This window comes from Desmodus rotundus, chromosome 8 (assembly GCF_022682495.2).
Source record: "Desmodus rotundus isolate HL8 chromosome 8, HLdesRot8A.1, whole genome shotgun sequence".
NCBI classification, from domain to species: domain Eukaryota; kingdom Metazoa; phylum Chordata; class Mammalia; order Chiroptera; family Phyllostomidae; genus Desmodus; species Desmodus rotundus.
The window spans coordinates 56,372,589-56,379,459 of NC_071394.1; the positions used below are offsets into that span (position 1 = coordinate 56,372,589).

A 6,871-nucleotide genomic window follows, 5' to 3' on the forward strand; every position below is an offset into this window, starting at 1 on the left:
TCCAACAAATCAATGAAAACAAACAAACAAACAGGAAACAAGCCAATATAAAATGAGCAAAAGACTTATACAAATCCTCACAAAAGATGATACCCACATGGCCAGTACACTTGTGAACAAGTGCTCAACTTGAATAGTCATCAGGAAAATGGAATTTGAAACCACCATAGAATACCAGTGCACACTGACACAAGCAGCTAAATGAAACAGACTGAAGATACCTGGTGTTCTTGCAGATGTGGATCAAATTTTAGGATGTTTTTAAGGAAATATTATACACTGTTCATTAACTTGCAAAAAATTTACTGTTCAGTGTAAAATTATTTTTCAGTGTATACTTGTGTTAAATAAACATACACCTTATGACCCAACAATTTAACTTTTGGGTTGTTATCTAACAGAACATGTATATTGTACGTGTTCTCAAAACAAGCTCTTGCTGAATGGCTATAGCAGCATCAGGACCATTTTAATAGCTCGAGACCAGGGACTGTGCATTTATGATGCATGAACACAATAGGACAGACTAGAATATTCCACAGCAATAAGGTGAATGAACCTCATGCAACATCACAGTGAATCACAAAAACGTAACATTGAGAAAAAAAACTCAGGCATAAAAGAGTATGTACTACATGTAAGTTTAAAACAAGCAAAAGTCATCAATGTTGTTCCAAGAAAAAATAGTGTTTATAGTTTTGATAAGGGCATGCAGGCAGCTTTGGGCTAATGTGTTTTATCTGGATGTTGTATATATGAGTGTATTTCTTTTATAAAAATTAGTCTCTGTGGTTTTCATTGGTTCACCTTTCTGTATATAGTCTAAGTCAAAAATTTCATACTGAAAGTACTCACTTAATATTGTCATTGATAGGTTCTGAAAATTGAAGCAAAACGACTTATAACAAAACCGATATTACCAATAGGCTCACTGATGTAAATAAGAGTTAAGTTCCTTGGCATCTCATCAGCGTTATAATGGAACAACATTATTCAAGGATTTACTGTAACTCATAAATGAATGTAGGGATTTCTGTATTTTGTCACAAGGAAGGCAGTGGGAATGGATTTACTCTCCCACAATGAAAAGGAAAACAGGACAAAATTAATGAAACTACTGGTTTTAGAGCAGAAAGTGCAAGATTGTGATTCCTTAGGGGGAATAATGATGTGAGTCCGACAATCTCCGTGCCTCTTTGCTGGGAGGACAGTCTAACTTTGCAGAGAGTGATGTAGGGTGAGGAATTCAAAGCAGAGCCAAGTGGTCTCAATGAGTTGAGAAGTTCAGGAGACAGGTCAGAATTTAGGGGGTTGAGGTGGTTGAAATTTTCTTCTTTCTCAGATGTATTTCCCATACATCTGAGAAAGAAGAAAAAAAAAACTTGATTTGTTTTATTTTAGATTACCTCATCCACCATAGATGTTTAACATTCAGCACTCAAATTGTTCTAGTTATTCAATATATAAAAATTATGTATAATGATTAATAATTCTGTCAAGAAATACATAAAATATTTAATATGGGAACACATAATCTACCTTGGACTAAAAAAGAATGCGTTTTTAAGGTATCTGAAAGTGGCATTGATTGCTTCTCCGCCTTTTGGCTACGACCAAGTGAAACTGGCATTGAGTTTATTAAGTTTTTTTCTTTAGGTCCAGAAAGCAGATAGACCAGAAAAACAACTTCCCCAGCTCCTCCACCCCTAAATACAGTGGACCTCAGAGAAACAGTGGCTTTCCCTTTTAGTCTGAAGGGATTAGCATCACCTGTAACATATGAATTAGCAGAGCCTCTGAGAGGCCTTGTATTGACCTCAGTCATTTTGTTCAGCAATTCTTCAAAAGCAGGCCAGGGACTCACTGGTGAACATGCTTACAATACTGATGTTTGTGCTGTGGAAAATTTTAGGAAGGGAATTCTATTTTCCTGAGCAAATTTCCAAGCACTACACTCTCTTTCAAATAATAAAAGAGATTAGAGACTAACTTAAGGAACAGATTCAATTTTTCAATATGGCGTTAATAGGAGCAAAACAAAGAGACGGATTGCATTGACAAGGAAACAAAAATGGGTAATGGATTTAATGGCTTGAGTTCTAATGGAAAAAATAACATTCTCGATGAGATTGTCGTATTTTTTTAAAATGTGGCAACCATTAATAGTTCACACGTGGACCAAAAAAAACAACTTATATGGTGGTATATAAATCATTAAAAAGTTTTCAGCAAAGTCAAGTAGAGAAATATTTCTGTTGCCTTTTGTTTATTGTCTTCATTGTTCTTATTTTCAATGATTTCTCATGTACTCAATATCATTTTTAGTAATGTTTGTTGCATTGAGTATTAACCTGTGATTTTCAAGTTTTTAAAATAAAAAGTATCAATAAGAAGAAACATAAAGCTAAATTGCATGTTAGAATAATCATTGTGGGGGACTTGGGGCAGGTGTATATGATAGAATTTTTAGATTCAGTATGTAATCAGATAGTTAATAGAGGGACATTTTAATTCATAATTTTGTTAATTGTCTCTGCCTGCTATTTAAGATATTTATAAAAGATCAACCAACTGAAAGGTCTTGAAAATCTATGAAATCAATGGACTCATAATAGTGTATTTATGACCGTACCCCAACATTTTGTAAATGATTTAGGTGATAAATATTTTGAAAATAGATTTAAAAGCCCTTGATTTAAGCGATGGAGGGATAAATAAGTAACTGGAAGGAATGATAATAATAGTATGAAAGGTGGGGTTAAAAGTTTGTTTCTATCAAAATGCAAAAAGAACGTAACTTAAGTATGCCGATTGATCCCAGGACAGAAAAAGGTGTGAGGACTTAAAGGTATAGGATATAATAACAGGTTGATATTTGGAAATTAATTCAGTTTTGTCAGTGTATAAATAATAATTGTGATTATTTTATGAGAGAAAGGGCAGGAAAGAGGGAGAACAGACCTTGGCAAAGGGAAGGAAAGCAATTGAGTAATACTAAAATTAAAATGCCTAATAAGAAAACACAGACAATAGAAAATTACAAATTAGAAAACTATTTTCAATCCTACTTCACAAAGTATTTTTTTCGGCATTTGTGATATGTACCAATTCTTTAGAATGGTCTACGAGCTACTGTCAGTGACTTCCTCACAGTGTTACTTTTTCTTCAGAAGCAGTTAAGTAAACTAATGAGCATATCAATGAAAACAATTAACTGTGACAACAATTCAAACATGAAAAATTGGAGAGAAAAAGCATCTCAGGTGTTAACTCAATCACAAATTGTAGTGGGTGAGCGTTACTGTATCTGATTCTAATTTTCCATTGTGTGGATTTGTGTCCATTCACAATCATTAGATCTCATTAAACATCCCTTGAGGAACAACATCATGCTAAATACTAACCAAAGAAAAGTTATGATATTTAGAACTTTATTTTTATAATACTCATTGAGAAACACATTAAGAACATTTTTAAATCACTTAATTGTTTAAGATTCTTATGCCCTATGTACTTCAAAGTTAGGTATACTCTTCATGGAAATGTTAGTTTTCATATTAGTTTGTAAAAGGGTACCTGTCTCCCTAAATATAACTCGCAATGTTCCCAAACTTTACTGAGAACAAAATAATAATAATAATAATAATAATAATAATAATAATAGACACAAAATCAAAGCCAACAAAAATGTTTCTTTTAGTAGCTGCATTTACATAGAGGAGTAAATTTACTAAGAATATTCAATGACTTATTGAGAAATTAAAAGTTATGGATGGAAACAAAATCAATAGGAAGAAATGTGAAACTAATTTGGATGCTAGAATAATTTTTTGTGCTATTCTGTTGGCAGGATATATATGATGAACATTTTTAGATTCAGTGTGTGATTGGCTAACCAAGGGATATTTTAGTACATACTTTTTTTTTTAAGAGAGAGAGGGGCAGGGAGGGAAAAAGAGAGGGAAAGAAACATCAATGTGAGAGAGAATCATCAACTGGTTGCCTCTTGTATGCGCCCAGACCAGGGATGAAACCTGCAACCTAGGTATGTGCCCTGACCAGGAATCAAACCAGCAACCTTTTGTTTTATAGGATGATGCCTGATCAACTGAGCCACACCATTCAGGATAGAACATATTTTTGGCTGTCTCTGCCTGTTACGCGAGATAGTCAAAAGACATCAACTAGCCAGAAGGCTTTTATTTGTGACTAAATGTATCCCAATCTTTGCTTTTCAGAAATATCTATAAATTCTTTCTTTTTTTCACTGTAGCACTTTTATTTTCCACACAATGACCTGTTGCTGTGGTCTAATGTTCTCACATAACAGTAGAAATGAAAATTTGTCATCTCTTAAAGAAGTGAGAATGCATACAAAAACCTTACATAAATTAAAGGATGAATAAATTTACAGGTGGAAATGCAAACCATTTTCCATCTCAAAGTAAATAATAAGCCTGATGTTCTGGCAGGAAACATCAGCTAAGAAAGGATATGGGTCCAAACACTTGGACCTGCCCCACCCCATCAGACCAGCAGGACAGAAACAACAACTTGTTCAAGACACATGTCAGCCTCTAGAGAAACCTTGGAATAGGCAGCTCCTGCATGGTAATAACCTGCACACATCAGGAAAACGGGGTCTCGTGATTCTCATCAAGCCCCTGGATTTCTCTCCCAGAAACATGTTCTCATTTAAGCCACCCAATGACTGACTGCAGGTACAGGGTTTTAAATCAAAGATATGTATGGGGTATTAAACATGTACCAAGGATGCAGTTAACTTAAATACAAGGTCAAAATCAGCAGCCAGGTGTACAATCCAGTGCTAAGATCAGATAGAAAATTCAAGGACAATTCCTTTTGGAAGACTTATTCCAGTTTCATAAGGCCAGCATAAGATGTACACATTTGCCAGGGCAAACTTAGACTTGATCAACTCATGCAGCAAATGCTATGCATTTGCCCACAGTCCATTTAGAAGCATTGGCAGTGGACAGTGGAGGGGCCTGACTCGTCATATGCTGGTCCACATCTGCTGGAAGGTGGATAGCAAGGCCAGGATGGAGCCACCAATCCACACTAAGTACTTGCACTCAGGTGGGCAATGATCTTGATCTTCATCATGCTGGGAGCCAGGGCTAGTGATCTCCTCTTGGCAGTGGTGATGACATTGTAGCCACCCTCCATGAGGATCTTCATGAGGTAGTCTTTCAGGTCTGGGCCAGCCAGGTCCAGATGCAGGATGGCATGGGGGAGGGTGTAACCCTCCTAGATGGGTGCAGTTTGGGTGACCCTGTCCCCAGAGTCCATAACAATATCAGTGGTACATCCAGAGATATATGGGAACAGCATGGCCTGGATGGCCATGTACATGGCGGCAATGTTGAAGGTCTCCAACACAATCTGACCCATCTTCTCATGATTGGCTTTGGGGTTCAGGGGGACCTCTGTCAGCAGCATGGGGTGTTCCTTGGGGGCCACATGCAGCTCATTGTAGAAGGTGTGGTGGCAGATCTTCTCCACATTGTCACATTTGATGATGATGCCATGCTTGATGGGATACTTCAGGGTCAGTATGCTGTACTTCTTCTAGCTTAGTCACCCATGTAGTTGTCCTTCTGCCCCCCTTGTGTCATGCTCACCATGACCCCCTGGTGTTGGGGACACACAATGATGGAAGGGAACATGGCTCAGGGGGCTTCATCCCCAGAAAAGTCATCTTTGCACGTATCAGAGCCATTGTCAATCTCTTCTTCCATGGTCATCTGAGAGGGCAGAGGTCACGGCGCATGGATAGCAGAACAGTGAGAGTACAAGGGCTGCAGTCTGGCTGCAGTGAGTCACAATCATTTTTCCTTGACTCTGAAGCACTGTACACAGTCAATTTTTGGAGTATATAACTTCAGCAAAATATAGATGTAATTGCTAGTCTTCTGTGTTCTCTCATTGCTTTAGATGGGAATACTACTCATAACTTTTTTTAGCTTTATTGAAGAATAATTGACAAAATTGTATTACTACAGTGTACAAGATGATGATTTAACCTATATATACTTTGTGAAATGGTTACCACAATCAGGTTAACACATACTTACCTTTTTTGTGTGTTTGGCTTAATATCTACTTTCAGCAAATTTCAAGTGTATGTACAACCCACTATTATTAACTATAAGCACTGTGCTGTACCTAGATCCCCAGAGCTTATTCATTTTATAACTGAAGGCTTGAGCCCTTTGACCAGCATCTACCACCCCTCAGACCTCCCCACCCATCCCCCAGCTCCTGATAACCACCATTGTACTCTCTATTTCTATGAGTTCTACTTTTTTTAGGTTCCATATGTTTTTTCTTTCTCTGGCTAATTTCATTTAGCATGGTATCTTCTAGATTCATCCATGTTATTGCAAATGACAGGATTTCTTTCTTTTTTCATGGCTAAATAATAATTCCTTATTCTACTGTGTGTGTATAAAATATATATAAATATATATTTTTATATTTGTATTTACATATATAAAATCTCCAGAAAATTTCCAGAAATTGTTAATACAATGAGAACAGTTTGCATGACATAAGTGTAACCTGGCCCCCAAGGAGAGTGGACTGGAATATGCATGTGTGAACAATGACCATCTCACTGTACTAGTCAGTGGGGGTTGTAGGTGCTATTGAGTGAGCACGTGTACTGTGTAGCCTTCCCACTCAAAATGACTGAATGAGTACAGCAATAAATCTACATCAAATTTTGCATTAATCTTGAACATTCCTCCATAGAAACTATTCATATGATTCAGAAGGCTGCAACTATGGACAACTGGTGATTGGCAGCTTCATCGTGACAATGTACCTACTCATGCATCCTTTCTTG

The 6,871-nt window shown here is 36.8% G+C and overlaps 1 pseudogene; it reads right to left on the reverse strand.

Annotated features, from left to right (window-relative positions):
- Positions 1–4,687: 4,687 nt before the first annotated feature.
- On the reverse strand, positions 4,688–5,762 carry LOC112320796 (actin, cytoplasmic 1-like; annotated as a pseudogene).
- Between the last annotated feature and the right edge of the window lie 1,109 nt (positions 5,763–6,871).